This window comes from Notechis scutatus, chromosome Z, assembly GCF_049901735.1.
Source record: "Notechis scutatus isolate UNSWTSFEM ecotype Mainland chromosome Z, rNotScu1.2, whole genome shotgun sequence".
Taxonomy (NCBI): Eukaryota; Metazoa; Chordata; class Lepidosauria; order Squamata; family Elapidae; genus Notechis; species Notechis scutatus.
In genome coordinates, this window is record NC_142025.1 from 82,254,198 (window position 1) to 82,273,332 (window position 19,135).

Consider the following 19,135-nt stretch of genomic DNA (forward strand, 5'->3'; position numbering starts at 1 on the left):
TTTAAGATTTGTTTTCAAAAATAAAGAAGATGTCCAGAGGCATTGACAGAATCCAATGCTTTCAACAAAATGGTAAAAGTAGCACTGTACCTTCAAAACAAAGCCTTCACACCACACATTTGTACACATGAACAAAAGGAAATGAATTGCCATTAGTGCAACACTTTTTTTCTTATTTGCACCTTTTTGACCTCCACTGCAGAGATCTCTGAAGATGACATAAATAGGGAAAAGAGCACCATCACAAATTTCTCCAGCTAATATGTTTTCTTATCTTCCAACAACTTCAATTACATATCACTCTTGCTTATGGCAGAATATAAACAGTAGATTAGAGAATCTTGATTTAGACTAATTCTATAACGATGTTAATTAGAAGACAAAACAAAAAGCAATGGATGGAAACTGACTAAGGAAGAAACAGTCTAAACCAAAGAGGGTGACAGTGAAAGCAATAAACTAATGAAACAACTTTCTTTCAGAAATTGTGGATGCTCCATCACTGGAGTCTTTTAACAAGAGTCTAGATAGCCTTGTCTGAAATTATATAGGGTCTCCTGCTTTTCTAGGGGGTTGGACTAGAAGAACTACAAGGTTCCTTTCAACTCTGATGTTCTATGCCCTATTGCAAATGATCCCATCACTTTAACAGCAGGGCAGAACAATATTTCAGCAGCAAATTCAGTTTGCTTTTCTATCTCTTATCTACTACTATCTCCTGTCATATTCCATTCTACCTTCCCCCCTTGAAAATGTCCTATAGCTATGTTCAAAATTCCAAAGGAAATTCTAGCTATGTCCAATTTTTCCGTTTAACCACTCACCAAGTCCAAACAATTACCCTGTGTAGAACCACCTACTGGATAGAATTGACAACTGGTGGCATTCGTGTCTTCAGTGAGAAATTACTTTTAGAGTTGACATCACTTCAAGGTCTTGATAATACCTGATACAAAAGATGTGATGCAATATGCTGAGCTGTCACTCTGTGTTACTCCTCCCTGAAGCCAAATCAAGAGAGCTTGCAGCTCAAGATTTGTATCTCATGCCTAGTTCAGGGAGTTTTGCCAGATCTGGAGAAACACAAGAAGCATTTCAGGAATGAATATCAAAATAAGGCAAATTTTACAATATAAAATCATTCCCTATTTGTTAGCAAGGATCATGGCTTAAAATTACTTGCTGAACAGCAGTAAGGAAAATATGGTCAAAGTGTAATATAAATAAGCGACATGTTATTTCAATATACTGTACTTTAAAGATTGAGTGGCTCTGAGATGTTTAGGAAGATGAAGTTCTGAAGATGGCAGAACAGACAACCATGCACAAATTCAGAAGCAGGACAGACAGTGTAGTAATGACAGCTGAATAATTCTCATGACTGCATCATCCATACAGGTCATCACACTGTTCACGCTGCTAAATGGCTAAATCCATTCCTGATTAGTTCTTTCCATACAAACCAAACTAACTTTACACTGCCTTACAGCAGAGATGTCATACTCACATCCCCTGGGCCGGATGTATCATACACTGGCCATACCCATGCCTAGTTTAACAAAGAGGAAAAAAAAGTCATGGTACGTCACATGATGACGCCATTACAATGCAAGCCTGACACACCCCTGCCTTAAACCATGCCAGGGAAGCAGGAAATCGGAGTAATAGCATGGGGCTGAATTCCTCATGTTATCAGTGAACCAGCTGCTGTTGTTGATAGAAAATACTGAAAAAGTCAGATTGTTCAAGGATGGGGTACTTTGCAGAAATACAAGCACTTGGCCTCAAAAGGGCACAAGACCTGGCTGAGAAGAAAAATATTTTTTTCTCAAGGGTCCAACGGAGAATCTGTGCTTGAGTGTAGGAAATTTTTCAGGCAGCCTGTAAAGCTTGCTCCGGGATTTGAGGCTTTCCTCCATCCTGGAGCTGCAATTACTAGGGGGAAAGTCAAAGGTAGTATTCAGTGTTTCTGGAAAACCGGTAGCAGAAATTTTGAGTAGTTCAGAGAACCAGCAAATACCACCTTTGACTGGCCCCACACCCATCTATTCTCTGCCTCCCAAGTCGCAGCTGATCAGCTAGGTTTTCTTTTGTTGCTCTGCACAGAAGAATGGAGCTGGAAAGCAGGTTAGTGGGGTGGGGAGGGAATGGGATTTTGCAGTAACCTTCCCCCAGGAGTGGGGAGGGAATGGAAATTTTACAGTATCCTTTCCCTGCCACACCCACCAAGCCACACTTACAGAACTGGTAGTAAAAAAATTTGAATCCCGCCACTGGGGAAAGCAGATCCTGAGAATACACTCATCATCACAGAGCCAATCCAGCAGCTGAAGAACTTCTCTAGTGCTTCACTATACTGCAAAACTCAACTCTTCTCTTGATAATTATAAACAAAACAAATTATGCAGAGATGGAAAAGGTGATAAATTAAGCAAAGTGGTTTGTTTTGCAAAATGTTTATGAGTCACATAATATATTTTCTTGACCCTGAATGTAAATATAGAATATATACATCCCCAGTGAAACAGCATACTGCATTTTTAAAGGCAGAACAATAAGACTAATTCAAGTATCTTCTCTAATTCAAAATCGTACGCAGAACTCCTTTTATCTTTTAGCCTTGGCTGCACAGTAGTAAATTGAAGATCAGAATGTCACCAACTAGCAGCTTTATTGCATTATTAAATTATATATTAAGGTGGGCAAAAATCGTAACTCTTTACACCACCTAGTCAGAGGTGTTATTCTGCAGGTTCTGACCAGTCTTGGAGAACCGGTAGCGGAAATTTTGAGTAGTTTGGAGAACCAGAAAACACCACCTCTGACTGGAGATTTTACAGTATCCTTCTCTAGTCATGCCCATCAAGCCACGCCCACAGAACCGGTAGTAAAAAAAAAATTGAATTCCACCACTGCACCAAGTCACGAAGAAGGAGCAGTTTCATAAAATTGTTCCCATTACTGGTTCTAGTGGCTCATATTTCCAATTTTTAAAAATAGGCAATAATTCATCAGGTGCTTAAGGGTATTGTGGAGTTCAACCCAGAATTCTCACTTGAGGCACAAATGCCAATACTCAAATTATTCCACTTTGGATCTGCTATGCAAAGTCTCAGCAATCTGGAGAAGGCTGTAATGCTGAGAAGGGTGGAAGGAAAGCGAAGAAGAAAATAGTCAGAAGCAAGTGGGTGGATTTAAATGCAGTAGTGATCAGCGCACTATTGGAAGGCCTTAATGTTAGAAACAGATTGTCATGGAGGAAATTTGTCTATGACGTTGCAATGGCACATAATCACTATGATATTGGGATAAAACCAGAAATAAATCATTTCCAACTCAGTTGTTCAGCCCCTAGTCATCTCATGGCTGGATTATTGTAATGTGCTCTACAGGAGGCTACCCTTGAAGACACCTGGAAGCTATACAGATGGTGCAGAGAGTGGCAGCACAAGCAGTTTGGGGGACCCCAAGAATAGCCCCTGTATCACCACCGCTCTGCGAGCTACACTCTTTACCAATCTGCTTCTGGGTGCAATTCAAGATGTTGGTGATCACCTTTAAAGCCCTTCATGGATGGGTCCAGGTTACTTGAGGGCCTGTCTCACCCACTGGGATTGGCCCATATACCACTCGTGCAGGTAGAGGATGCATGCTGCGGTTCCTGTCAGCCTGATTATTCTGGCTGGCAGGATCCAGGAGAGGGCCTTCTCTGCTGTTGCTCCTCCCCTCGGGAACATCTTGCCTCCTTTTTATAAGGGCCTAAAGACATGGCTTTGCCTGTCAGCTTCAGACCCCAGCAGAGGAATAGTGCAACTGTGGTGGTTGATTGAGTAATAACAGATCCCAGATCCCCAACCTACTGGCCTCATCCTCCCTATGTGTCTGGTTTTAATGTTTGATTTTAACTTTTTATGTTTTAACTTAGATGTAGCGGTAAGTGTTACATCTAAGTTAAAGTTACACTATAGTAAGATGGGCAGCCAATAAAATTTATAAACAAACAAACAAACAAACTCTAGAGGAAGTACTCATCTCCATTTCTTAGCTGAGGAAGTCATTGTCCGAAGATATTTCCATTGGCCAGCTTGACTATATGCTGAGATGCACAGAACGTTAACTTCCCACCGAGGTGGTAATTTATCTACTCATGTTTGCATGCTTTTAAACTGCTAGATGGGCAGGAGCTGAGGCAAGTAATGATAACACACCCTGTTGCATGGGACTCAGGTTTCAAACCTGGGCTGTCAGCTTTCCAGCTGACAAGCTCAGCATCTTTAACAGCTGAGCCTTCAGGATCCCTTAAAAACCAGAAATAACCAATTTCAAATCCTCAATTATGAAATTGATCAGGTGACAGCAAATGAATGTGTTTAAGTCACTGTATTATCTGTAGTCTGCATACTCCTTCCACTTACTTGCTAAAAAAGATAATCTATACTACCATAAACTGTTATTCATATGTCATAAAATGGACACTTTACCCCTTTGTGCTACTTCAGATAGTCTATGAAATTCAAAAGATTGTAAAGGCAAACCACAAAGAGAACATTGGAAGAAGCAGGGAAAAAAGCACTTGTAGTAAGACTTGTTCTCAGCTGACCCTGTAGCATTAGAATCTAATGTTTGAATATTCTTGAGCGGATTCTTGGGAAATCCCACTTTAATGGCTGACCTGAACAATGCCAGACATTTACTCTCTTTTCTATGCCAAGGATTTTGTCAGTGTATAAGGTTCATAAATTGGAACAGACATGGTAATAGGTCAGCTGTCTGTTTGATGACCCAGACAGCTCGGAGCCTGGGCATGGCTTATCTGATCTGTATATATATATACAGTGTATACAGTATGAGTGCCTCTGTAATATCTTGCTTCTGTGTTTTTATTGCTTCTGTGATTATTAATTGGATACTTCTGGATATAGTATAGTATATCATACTATATACACTTCTCAAAAAAATAAAGGGAACACAAAAATAAGACATCCTAGATCTGAATGAATGAAATATTATTAAATACTTTGTTCATTACATAGTTGAATGTGCTGACAACAAAAATCACACAAAAATTATAAATGGAAATCAAATTTAGCAACCCATGGAGATCTGGATTTGGAGTTACACTCAAAATTAAAGTGGAAAAAAACACTACAGGCTGATCCAACTTTGATGTAATGTCCTTAAAACAAGTCAAAATGAGGCTCAGTAGTGTGTGTGGCCTCCACGTGCCTGTATGACCTCCCTACAACGCCTGGGCATGCTCCTGATGAGGTGGCGGATGGTCTCCTGAGGGATCTCCTCCCACACCTGGACTAAAGCATCCCCCAACTCCTGGACAGTCTGTGGTGCAATGTGGCATTGGTGGATGCAACAAGACATGATGTCCCAGATGTGCTCAATTGAATTCAGGTCTGGGGAATGGGTGGGCCAGTCCATAGCATCAATGCCTTCATCTTGCAGGAACTGCTGACACACTCCAGCCACATGAGGTCTAGCATTGTCTTGCATTAGGAGGAACCCAGGGCCAACCGCACCAGCATATGGTCTCACAAGGGGTCTGAGGATCTCATCTTGGTACCTAATGGCAGTCAGGCTACCTCTGGCGAGCACGTGGAGGGCTGTGCGGCCCCCTAAAGAAATGCCACCCCACACCATTACTGACCCACTGCCAAACCGGTCATGCTGGAGGATGTTGCAGGCAGCAGAACGTTCTCCATGGTGTCTCCAGACCCTGTCACATCTGTCACATGTGCTCAGTGTGAACCTGCTTTCATCTGTGAAGAGCACAGGGCGCCAGTGGCGAATTTGCCAATCTTGGTGTTCTCTGGCAAATGCCAAATGTCCTGCACGGTGTTGGGCTGTAAGCACAACCCCCACCTGTGGACGTCGGGCCCTCATACCACCCTCATGGAGTCTGTTTCTGACCGTTTGAGCAGCCACATGCACATTTGTGGCCCACTGGAGGTCATTTTGCAGGACTCTGGTAGTGCTCCTCCTGTCCCTCCTTGCACAAAGGTGGAGGCAGTGGTCCTGATGCTGGGTTGTTGCCCTCCTATGGCCTCCATGTCTCCTGATGTACTGGCCTGTCTCCTGGTAGCACCTCCATGCTCTGGACACTATGCTGACAGACACAGCAAACCTTCTTGCCACAGCTTGCATTGATGTGCCATCCTGGATGAGCTGCACTACCTGAGCCACTTGTGTGGGTTGTAGACTCCGTCTCATGCTACCACTAAAGTGAAAGCACCGCCCACATTCAAAAGTGACCAAACCATCAGCCAGAAAGCATAGGAACTGAGAAGTGGTCTGTGGTCACCACCTGCAGAACCACTCCTTTATTGGGGATGTCTTGCTACCTGCCTTTGCTTTCCACCTGTTGTCTATTCCATTTGCACAACAGCATGTGAAATTGATTGTCAATCAGTGTTGCTACCTAAGTGGACAGTTTGATTTCACAAAAGTGTGATTGACTTGGAGTTACATTGTGTTGTTTAAGTGTTCTCTTTATTTTTTTGAGCAGTGTATTATTGTATATAAAGAAGAAACCTGCTGAATTATTTACTTGTGTGCTGGTTGGATTGCTGCAAACTCTGACAGGTTATGGGCCCAAAACACACCAGAGCAACAGTAAAACTGAACTGTAATTAAGGTGAAGGACTGCCTGTGTTATAGTAAAAGAGAACAAGGCTGAGAAAGCTTGCAGGATGGCTGTTGATTTCCAGGAGAGCTTTCTGCCTCGATTGGGACAGAAGAATTATATTGTTTGGGCTGCAAAATTTGAATGCTTCCTCAAGGCTGAGGAGCTCTGGGATATTGTTGTTAATCCACCCCAGGCACCATTAGCAGCAGCAGATCAAAGGCAGCATGATAAGGCACTGGACTACTTCATCTTAACTTTAGAAGATGAACAATTTTTGAATATAGCTGATTTAAAGACTGCAAATGAGGTTTGGCTGAAATTGAGAAGTGTGCATGAGTGCATCAGCATGCAATATTGTGCAATTATCAAGACAATTATACAGAATTTGGTTGCTACCACAAGAGAGTGTGGAGCAGCATTTGCTGTGAATGCAAACTGTATTTATTGAGTTGGAACAGCATGGAATAAAGATTCCTGAATCTCAGAGGGTGCTATTGGTATTAAACAGTCTTGATGGAACGGAACGTGGGACATTGTTTCAGCAAGTTTTTGAGTGCAAACCAGAACAAGGCTTACGAATGGAAGCTCTAAAAGCCTGTTTGATTTCAGAAGAAAACAAGTGCCATTTTAGAAAAAGCCACAAGAAATGGAGGTGGGGGCCCAAGGAGTAGAGACAGGATGTCTACAAAGACTAGAGTAAGAACAGAAAACAGATTACAGCCCAGCAAAGTTTTTTTTTTTACAAAGAAAGAAGCAGAAAAGAAGACAAAAAGGTGGTGTTTCATATATGGTGATAAAAATCATTTGAAGAAAGACTGTTTGCAAGGAAGAAAGACAACTGATGGAAAGGCTGCTGTTGCAAAAGTTAGCTACTGTAATAGCAGAGACAAATGGTTAATAGACAGTGGGGCTAGTCAAAAAATTGTTAATAATTCTAAATTGTTTTTCAGAATGGATCCAACTGGAGGTGATTCAGTGGCATTGGCAAATGGCCAGAAGGCTAAAGTCACTGGAAAAGGCAGTATGGTGATTCTATGTCTGAATGAAAAGTTTAGTAACATATTATGTGTGCCTGAAATGGAGCATAATTTACTGAATATTTCTAGTCTAGACCAAAAAGGGTTTGAGACCACATTTGTAAACAGGAAGTGTCTCATAAAGAGAAATGGGAATGTATGTGCACAGGGTATAAAGCAGGATATTCTTTATGTGTTGCAGGAACAAAAGGTTCAATATGACCAAACGTTTGGAAATGTGGCATAACATGATTCATGTGTTCATCTCTTGCATAGAAAGCTTGGCCATGCCAGCTTCAGAATTTTGCAAAGGATGCAACAGTTTGCAAATGGTACAAAGCTAAAAGGGTGTAAAGGCATACTTGGGCTTGCAGTATATGAATAATCAAAGGTATTTCCTGTAAGCAAGAGTAGCACAAGGCAAACAACAAGAGCTCTAGAGCTGGTACATGCAGATTTGGTGGGGCCAATGCAAGCTAGTTTTGGAGGAGCAAAGTATGCTCTGGTCATTGTAAATGACTACAGCAGGTTTGGGTTCTGTTATTTACTGAAGAGTAAAATAGTGCTATAGAAATTTAAGCAATGGGTAAGCTTTGTGGAAAGGAGATATAAACAACAAGTATGTCAGCTGCAAACTGACAGAGGTTCAGAATTCATGTTAGCAAGTTTTCAAGAGTGGTTGGGATAGTTAGGAATAAAACACAGATGCACAAATCCGAACACAGCAACTGAGAATGGTATAACTGAGAGGCCGAATGGTGTCTTTCAGACAATGAAAGACTCACTGCTGGAAGATTCTGGTCTGAACAGGTCATATTGGGGAAAAGCCATGTTGACTGCTAATTATTTAAGCAATAAGCTGAGGAGTTCTTCTATTAATAGTACTCCATATGCAGTGTTATATAGGAGAAAGCCATTGACACATTCAAGGGTTTTTAGAAGTAATGCTTGGGTGCATATTCCAAAAGCAATTAGGAGAAAAGGTCAACCCAAGGCTAGAAAGCTCAGGTTTACCTTCCCAACAAAGTGGTTCCTATTTTTCTACTTGCATTTTTACATGCTTTCGAACTGCTAGATTGGCAGAAGCTGGGACAAGTAATGGGAGTTCACTCTGTTATGCAGTGCTAGGGATTTGAACTGCCGAACTGCTGACCTTTCTGATTGACAAACTCAGTATCTTAGCCACTGAGCCACAGACACATCCAGAAATTTGTTTTAACTTGCCTTGGTTTCATCCCTGAACACCGCAAAGTACACTAATATCAGTTTGTTCAAGTTAGTCATAAAGTACTAAAGAAGATTAAAATTAAAACAAACATTAAAAAACCAGTTCTTTGGGGAAAATAGAGACTTCCTGCACCATCCTCATTGCAATTCTATCTAAAGTGACAAGAGAAGCTGGGCAAATCACTGTCCTTCCAACTCATCAACAGAAAGACCATATATGGAACATAGAGCAAGTAGACGGAAGATAGAACAGTATTTTCACACTAGAGCAGAAAGATCCCAAGTTAGTCAACCTCAGCCATGAGCTGAGAATAAGATAATATATGTACTATATCATAAAGATATGATCTTAACTATTAGGAGGGGCCCCATAGCTGAATTCAGGGAAGCATGTTGCTATAACCTTTCTCTAAATTTGCAATTCACAGAATATATGCTTCACTCTACGGGTAATTTCTGAGTGATATGCAATAGATCATTCAATCTCCCAGTTGTCCAACAAAAAGCAGGAACAAAATATTTCCCTTACTGCCCTAAATTGAAACTAAGCTGAAATAAAAAGAACCAGGAGTGGTTTTTTAAAAAATGAGATCCATTCTCTGATATGCATAGAAAACATGTCTTTTTAATCAGACCTTTAAAATTTCCATGTTCTGGTTAGTCAGATTCCAACTTCATTTTTGGGCAATCTTATACTTCCAAATAACTTATCTGCAATTTCATGTTGAATAAAACTAAATTCCATTAAGATCTATCACACTACTTGTTAACTATATATTACATGCAGTTTTATAAAATTGTTTTTAGAGGCTAAAATGAAAACTGTAAGTGAAAAGGACATTTGTTACTTTTCTACTCAGAATCCAGTTTTTTTGTACAAAAATTTAAGTGTGGTGTATTCAGTGGAATTCTGTGTTTTCAAACTAGTCATAATGATTTTTTATAAAAAAAGAAAAAGAACTTTTCAAGTTCCATCCTTGAATCCAAGTCAATTTTAGATGCAATTAAAAATAAAAAGCTTCAACCATAATTCATTTTCATTCTCAATCTGTGACTATTTCAGGGTTTAAAATGACAACAAAGGTTAAATTTGCAGAGCACCTAGATGTGGCAAAAGAGAAGAACTCGGACTGTGTATTTATCAACAGACTAAAGCATACTCACTTACATGAGCAAAGAGGAAATTTATTTTTCCTTTTCCACCAATCCTTTATTGTTACAGTGCCAAGCCAAATAGCACAGAGTAGTTTTATGTTAAGTTCAGAAAAGCAAGATGTGGATTTAGAATTGCTCATTTGTGTGCTTAGGGGGTGGCTCTGGGCAAGTTTTTACCTGCCAGGCAATCTCACAAGGTTTGCTACAAAAATACAAAGAAAGAAATATTCTTCCGTTGGAGATTTTGAAAAGAAAAAACCAAACAAACCCCATGGCATCTACATGAAAAATGCAATTAGTGTAAAATCTAAAATGGATTCAAGCCAGCCCATTTTACTTCATCTTTTAAGAGAAATAAAGTAGAATTCTCAGCTCTCTTAATTACACCAAGGACATTGTTTCCCACACAAAACAATTCCAGTCCTATCTGGCTTGCTACTTATTCTTAGGAGTATCTTTAACTGTGATGATGTGGATGAGAAATGACTGTTTAGTACAATCCACTAAGTTAAGAATTTTTACTTGCATTTTACTAACTTTACTGGATCATTAGAGTTGGACTCAATAGAACTGAAACAATTAAAAAAGGTAAAAGATGGCCTATGTCCAGCTCAGATACATACATACGTATATACATATGTGCAGGGGAGGGATTCAAATTTTTTAACAACTGGTTCTGTGGGTGTGGCTTAGTTGGTGGGCATGACTTGGTGGGCATGACTTGGTGGTCATGTTATTGGCTGGGCATGGCCAACTCAATATCACTCACATCGAGGCACGCATCTCCTCGCCTGGCCTTTCATGACTGTGGGGATGCTGCAACAGTCGTAAGTGTGAAAAATGGTCATAAGTCACTTTTTTTTTTTTTTTTTTTGGAAAAATACTTTATTAGTTTTACCTTTAAAAGAACAACATAACTACAAATTATGTACAACAAAAAGACAAATAGGCCTTGGCATAGGCCAAGAGGGAGAGAGAGGAAAGCCTAAGAGAGGGGAAAGGGAAGAGTAAGGGAGGGGAAGGATAGAGTAGGGAAAACAGTTAAAATAAAACCATATTTTGTGACTGTCTGTAAGATCCTTTTTTCTTCAACAGTATCATCGGCGGTGCTTTTCTTTATCTCTGCTTCGGAGGCCCTCGGCCATAATTTTCCTAGAGGTGATCTATCTTTGGTTTAGCCAATTATACAAAGGATTCCAATTGTTGTAATAGGATGAGGATTCTTTATTTTTTAGTGCTTGGGTTAGTTTGTCCATTTCGCGCATTGTAAAATTTTCTGAATAACCATATGTTCAGTGGGAATGGAAGATAATTTCCAGCACTGGGCAAATGCCAGTCTGGCTGCGGTTAAGATATGAATTACAATATACTTCGATTTTTTGGGTATTTGTTTATCGAAAATTCCTAGAAGGAAGGACTCTGGTTTGTACTCTATTTGTTCCTTGGTTATTTCCTCTAGCCAGCGCCTAATTTTTTGCCAGTACTTCTGGGTTTCCTTGCACGACCACCACAAATGGAAGAAGGTACCTTCTATGCTTTGGCATTTCCAACAATTGGGGCTCGTGTTGGGGTGCATCTTGCCAATCTCGAAGGGGGCAGGTGCCATCTATAAAACATTTTATATGTTTTCTTTATAAGCTGCTGATTTCGTGATCTTAATGTTCCTGTTCCAGATCCTTTCCCATTCTGCTAGAGTAATGCTCCGTCCACGTTTCTGCTCCACGCAATCATATTTCCTTTGACAATTTCTTGTTCTAGTTCAGTTTCTAATAAATGTTTGTAAAATTTAGATATATATTTTTTGCTCGGTCCTAATAGAATTTTGTCTAAAGTCTGTAATTTATTGTAGATTCCAAATTCCTTAATATCTTGTTTATATCTACTATGAATTTGAAGGTACACCCACTGATCAATTTTAAATCCTCGCTCTTGTAATTCTTGTCGGGTTTTCAGTTTTCCTTGTGGGTCTAATAAATTTTCGTACTTAATCATTTTAGTTATATCCAAATTATTAGGGTGTACTATCGCTTCCATTGGAGATAGCCAAATCGGTATTTTTAGATAAAGTTTTTTTTTTTTTTAAACAAGTTTTATTAATTTTCAAAACACACAAGTCATTATTATCCATTACATGTTTAAACCTTTTTCCATTATAAATTTAACAAGTCAGATAAACTATAATTCTGTTTTAAACCATTTCCATATAAACATACCAAAAACCTCTTATCCAATTTCCCTTTATTTCTCTTTACTCTTATTCAATTTTATTATTATTATTTCATCTACTTCTTTCTGATTTAGTTACCATTATTCTCATTCTATATTTCTACAAGGTTTTATTAATTTCCCCCAAAAAAAACCAACATAATCACACAACACACAAAACATAAAAAAGATCTTTTTGGAAAGTAACTTGGACCCAGGTATCTCTCTTTTCATGGACTTCAATTATATTCAGGCTCATCTTACATATCATTACTTATTTTATTTACCATTCTAAGTCTTCTATATTAACTTCTCCACATATTTCACTCTTCTTGATTCTATCTTAATTAATCATCTTAATTTGAGTCATTATATTTATATCTTTTGTCCATTCTCTATTATACCTTTGTCTCATTCCTTTTAAAAAGAAAGAAATTTCTCCTGAAATCACTAATCAGAGTATGATGCCTTTCTATCTCCCCACTAAATTAATCAAATTAATCTTTAAAATACCCAATCCGATTTTGCTTGGTACATTCTAACTGAATAATACATCTAAAACAATTAAATACATAGTTAAGCAATAGATTTAAATATTAAAAACAAAATACTATAATGAAAGTTTTATAATAACATCAATACCATAATCTTAATAAACTCTTTAATTAAAGATTATCTGTTATCTGTAAAATGCACACCCACTGGCAATTGAACTGCATTGAACCTATTAGAGGCTGAGATGTGAGTGTGTGTGTTTTTTAAAAAAGGCTGATTTTTTTCATAGCTTTGGATAGAAAAGGATTAGTTATTCTCTCCATATGAATAAATCCTCTCCCATAAATACAAATAAGCTCTAAACAGCTTCTATTGAAACATTTAGTGCTTTAACATTTGATTTTTCTTTTTCAGGTCTAAATAGATAAGATGCTTGGGACTTCTCAGAGATTACATTTGACATGTGGAATGAGATAATTCACTCACAGTATCTTGCTCTGAATTAATTATTGGAGTTGACATTGCCAATTGACAGTTCCAAAAAATTGCACAGGTTGCTTCCCAAATATAGAAGCAGGGAAAAAAATATGCAGTGTTTTCCAAAAGACATATTAGCCTGAGCATAGAAGCTTCTCAAAGCCAAGGACATTCAAAAGGAGGTCATTGTAAGTATCTCCATAGGCTTCTTAGATGGCAGTGTGGAGGATAAGGAGTAAAGTAAGTGTGGTAAAGTTCCAATCTGTTACCATTGCTTGGGTTGCCACCATATTGTTGCTAATTGTAGGACTGGTCCTATGAACCCATTTTTTGAGGGCAGCACAAATCCACTTTAAGTATAACTCTTTTAAGAATTTAAATAATAACCCGTGTATTTGCCTGCCAATATAAGAGTTTGAAAATCAGTAGAAAGTAGGTCACCTATGCTGGCCCTTTCTGTATTACTCCAATTTCTATACATTAATCTAGGACATCTGAAGAAGTAAACTTGTTAAGGCCTTCACTTTTTTTAAAAAAAAATGTATTGGGTATCAGTTTTTCTTAGCTGATGCCATCCAAACAGCTGGAACAATTCCAGTAGTTGTGAGCCAGTTGAGTGTCAGGCCCAGCCAAAAAATGACCTAGAACAAAAGCCAAAGTTTAGGTCTTTATTTCCTCATAGATGATAGATAGATAGACAGATAGATAGACAGACAGACAGACAGACAGACAGACAGACAGACAGACAGACAGACAGATAGATAGACAGAGGTAGATAGATATGGGGGAATCTTTCTAGATTAAACCAGTACTATTCTCTCCCTAAGGAATATATCCTAGGAGATTCTAGGGAGTGGTTTTCCTAACTCTTTCTCTGTCTCTTGATCCAGCACTAGGCTGTTTTGTCTCTTGCCTCACTTCTTCACACACCCCATTGAAATGCACTCTCTCTCCTTCCTATGAAATTGATGTTTCCTGTAGTCCACCACATTACCCTTTATAGATACCATCTATCATACATAGTTAGACTAAAATTGTGGAAGTAAAAGTCTCCACTGACATATAATAATATATAAATAATATAAATAACATATAAATATTTTCATAAATAAATTCAACTTAAAAAATAAAGAATTGGGAGGACAAAACAGCTATCTGTTTATATTGAGCCTTAATTTTAATCACTTATAAATCTGATATTACAAAGCAACATAAAACTACTTTTTTACATAGACACTATTTTGTGATTTAGTACAAGTCACATAAATATAGCTGTTTGTTCCCCCTTTTAATTCATCTGCACTGTTTCTAGGTTCCATTCTGCTACTTTTTAATTTACAGAAGTAGAAAAGCAAGAATGCAGTTGAATAAAAAGGAAGCACAGATGCCAAAATAGAAATCAGAGAGGTCTTAATAATCAGTTCCCTCTGCTTTGCTAATCAACATTAAAGGAAACCTAAACTCTTCATAAAAATACTTGTTCAGTTCATTGTAATGTATCTTCTTCTAATACCTTTTTAAATTTCCTCATTATAAATATCAATTTTAAAAAGAAGCAATGCACACTTTTAAAAAATGATTTTAAGAACTTCTGTTGGGCACACATCATCCAACAAGTTTGCTAGTCTTACTTCAGCACTATTTTGAAAGCAACATTTATCTAGCAGTAGCTCAGGCCGGGGTATTTTCTAGAAGAAATTTACTTAGATGGCTGATGCAGAGGTGGAAGAAGTAGCCTCTGTTCATTTCACCAGATAAGTGGTAAACAGGGATTAAACTCAACCAATAGGCTCACATACAGAAGGGTAGGTGTGCTCTTTCAAAATGCATGAATTGCTGGAAGAAAGGCTAAGACATTTTGACAAATGGTAAATTTTTGGTGGGATTCTACAACCCTAATCCTGAGGACATTTCTTGTAAATCAAATAGGATACCGAGATTAGAATAGAAAAGAGAGCAATCCTGGTCCAGATATTGATTCATAAAAGAAGCTTATCTACTGTAAGGAGATTCTATATATTGAAGCAAACAGAACTGGTGAAATTTCTTTCTGCTTTTTTAACATTTGCAGTTTGGTGAAAAACGTTCTTTTTTCCAGAGAAGAAAATTTTTAAAATAAACTTGTCAGCTATACAGAACAGTGTCTATTCTCAATGTCTTCTCCAGGTAGAAGATTATGGCTTAAATGGGGGATGCTCTGGTATCCAGCACCATCCAGGTGAAAGGGTGAAATTATAATTTTAAGTTTAATTAAATGAAAATGAATTGATATCAGGTTTACTTTATGTCCTACCCCAATCCATACTTTTGGGGAGTGTGTGCCTCCCCTACTAGGTGTCAGCTATTTAGGTAAGAAGAGCAACAAAATCTTCAAGGTAGGTACAGCAACATAATATTGAAAAAAAGTTGGGGCTTTCTTCTTATAATTAAAAAAAAAATCAAGGCAGGTTATTTGGAGAGATAATGTAACCTTTTCTGGAAACCCCTTCATTCCTTCCCTATCTCCAAGATATAGGCTATTCTCCTTCAAAATAGGCTATTCAAAGGGCAAGCTCCCCAACTCAGAAGAAATTGAATTCATTGTGTGTGTGTGTGTGTGTGTGTGTGTGAGTGTGAGGTGTTTTTTGTTTGTTTGTTTTACTGAGAAACAAAGTATTTAAGCTTTGGAATGTGTTATTCCTGTAATAAACAACCTTCCTTGTCAGAAGACTTCTGAAACAAACAGCAATTGTTAACTAACTGCCTTCCTTGCATTAATGCCCAAAGTCTGTATCTAGTTTACTATGCTGTTTTCAACACCCATCATCCAGATTTCTTGTTTTCCTTTCAAGTTTTCATTGAAAACTTCTCTTTTCAGAGCTTACAGAAAACTCATCTTCAGACTTTCCAACATAATACAAACAAATACAATGCAATCACTGTTCAATAGTGGCAGCACAATAGCAGCAAGTGTGGAACATCTTCAGGATATCATGTAACCCAAATAGTTTTCAAAGGCTTATAGACAAGTAGCCTACTTTTTTGTAAATTTCCCAGGACATGTTACTGAAAGCCCGCTGTAAATCTCCCAAATAAATAGTCCCCTTATAGTTTCGTCTCAAGATGTAAATTGTCACAAACAACTATTTCATCTTTTAAAAGAAAAAAGAAAAACAGACCCTAGAAGTACCAATAAAAACAAAATGGTAACAATTAATAGTTAATTAATTAGCTCCTTCATTAATTTTCAGTTATGAGAAAAAGTAGAAGTGGGAAAATACAACAAGTTTACAAATGAAAAATGATGAGTGTGTTCAGATCCAAATCCAGTCACCCTGTACAACAATGTTTGCACTATTAAAATATAAAGAGGAAGGGAGAAGGGGAAAAAACTGACTTAAACCCAAAAAAATCTCTGCAGAGGATTATGTCTTCTATTTAATGAAAAGCAAAAATTTTCCTAAGCTTGTTTGCACTTAATTTAATGAAACAGATTTCCAAGCGGGAGAAAAGTTAAACTGTCTTGTTTTTTCTCTCGCTCTCAACTCCAGTCTAAAAATCTATGGAGAGAAAATGAGGCATTAAGTTCTCATTCTGCAGTCACTTTCCCATATTTCTGGTCAAATGCACCCTGAGAAAAAACAGTAATAATGTCCCCTGGATATTTCTCAAGGGAGGTTAATTGAGCTGCTTGGGGCAATAGTCCTTGCTCTTCCAGCTGCCTCCCAGAATCAACAAGTGGAAAAGGAGAAAAACCCGCCTTTTGGTCAAAACTGACCAGAAAGCCAAAGCCAGCTGGGGAAGATAGTCTGCCACATCTAGGAAGTGTGGCATGGAAGCCAAATGATACAATGCCTATTGCTTCGGTGGCAGCTTCTTGTCTTGCCTTTTGAAAAAGGAGCTCTTACCTGTTGGTGCCAGCTGTAGCTGAGCTGCTCCTCCTGTGCTGGGCTGTGTTCACAGTAGGTAGTGTGGCATCACTGCAAGGACTAGATTTTTTATGAGCTGTATTAGGTTAAAAAAAGAAGCCACCAATGAGATAAATAAAAACAAGTTGGACGAGTCCTGGTGACAAAAGTTTCATTATGTAGTATGATTTCAAGGGAGGAATCATAACCCTAACAGTGCCTTATGCTCTTCATTCATAATACATTCATCCAAGAATTTCTGTGACTTTACAAGCAATAATTAATTGGTCCTTGCAACACAATTTCAGCAAGGTAAGTACTATAAAAATAAATCAAAAGAACAGTGAAAATTTTTGCAAGGAAGAATAAACCTTCTGTTTATGATTAAATGAAAAAGAATTTGGCAGAGCAAGACAAGGCATTTGATATGAGGCTGCTATTAAAAATGACAGACATTTATGTAAACTAATATATTTGTGGGTTGTATATCAGAAGAACAAGTCATATATGGTGTCCATTGAAAATTTATCTGGAGTTGCCGCAACAGCATGTTTTTGCATGAGCTGACATTTATTAAAGATTAACAGCAATGAAAAAGTATTGTTGGTATTTAGTTCAGAAGAATGTGTGAAAATAGTTTACTATTATACCCCAATCAGTCCATTGCAGTTTCTTTGATCAACCATTGTTTTAAAAAATGCGTTGTTATATAAGCATATGTAACAGCCTTCCAAAATGAGATTACTTTAAATTCTCCAATTCCATTGAATAAATTTTCAATTATATGACAAAAAAAATTGAGCAATATAAGCCTTATAGATTATATGTATTAAATATATTATAAATGCAATCCTTGATGAGTGGTTGTTGACTATATAATTGGCACTTAACTGAAAAGCTTTAAATTTACAGTACTTATTTCATTCCTTGTTTAATTTTTTGTCATTGGCAGATTTTAATGAGGAGGTAGAAAGCATATCGACCTGAAAAGAATTTGGTATTTCAGCAAAATATATAGCTGATATAATACGAAAATAAGTAACTTCCCCTTCTAGATTAGTTTCATAATTACTTTGAATGTTCTATTAGCATTCACCCCAACAGCATAGAATTCTGCAGCAGTTTTTTTAATGAACCTCACAGCCTTATATGATCATGATTATAAAAACAACACAGTTGTTTGCCAACTGTGAGGTGAGAAATACATGGAAATTAAATAGACATTACACATTTAAAATCCATAATCTCTTTGGAAAAATGGGTAAGGCCATATGAATGACTTGGCCCCACCCATATTGCAATCAAGAAACAAGTCATGAAAAAACCTCCCTCCCGCCCCTGAAATAGTGATAGAAACTTATCCATCCTTCCTCCTGAGTGTCTATCAGTCCACAATAGTATATATACCGTAGTGTCTTGATATTTTGACTTACAAGATGATTTCTAGATTTGATATCCTGGCTTCATGGGCATACATACAATGAAATTGGCTCTAGCTTACACTGTGGCATGTTGGCCAGAATGTGTCCAACCTATCAATACTGCAGTTACTATTAGCAGGAAATGTTGCAGCAGTAAAAGTGTAACTAAGGTTGGGTACTTAGTTTATACATTCTCTATCTCATTTGGAAAGTCTCTAATGACCAAAGCCACGATGGGCAGCAGAGTTCAATATCTGAGCTAGTGATGTTCACATTTTCCATAGGGAAAGTTGCAACTTGGCATGCAAGCAAGAGTAACAGGGAAGAAATTAAATGAAAGAAAGAAAAATAAATGTACTTTCTGAAACTAGGAGAAAGAGGAAGGGTATATGGATGAACAAAGGTAGTCTGATTCTTAATTATAAATGAAGGAACTAAAGTGTGTGACAGAAAGTATGGACTGGTAGCATACAGGCTCTTTTGTCTGCATAGAGTCCATGCATTATTAATGCTTGCATATCACACTCCATTAAATATTGTTTAAAGAACTTGAGAAATTGTGCAACATTTTAAATGAATGCAAATGTGATTTTGTTCAGTGGAATGAATGCGTAG

General features: G+C 37.7%; 1 protein-coding gene across 7 annotated transcripts in view; it reads right to left on the reverse strand.

Annotated features, from left to right (window-relative positions):
- The window catches only part of TMPRSS11E (transmembrane serine protease 11E), a 41,968-nt gene extending 23,318 nt beyond the window's left edge, over positions 1-18,650 (reverse strand). For 2 of the 7 annotated variants that reach the window (XM_026686522.2, XM_087947659.1), the window contains exons 1-3: positions 18,533-18,650; positions 17,100-17,196; positions 947-1,073 (exon numbers count right to left, since the gene is read on the reverse strand). The gene's annotated coding sequence lies outside the window, so the exon portion shown is untranslated. Of the gene's footprint in view, positions 1-824; positions 1,074-13,599; positions 13,854-17,099; positions 17,197-18,532 lie in introns of those variants that run through there. The other 5 variants (XM_026686520.2, XM_087947658.1, XM_087947660.1 and 2 more) reach the window with 4 other exon arrangements.
- Positions 18,651-19,135: the final 485 nt, after the last annotated feature.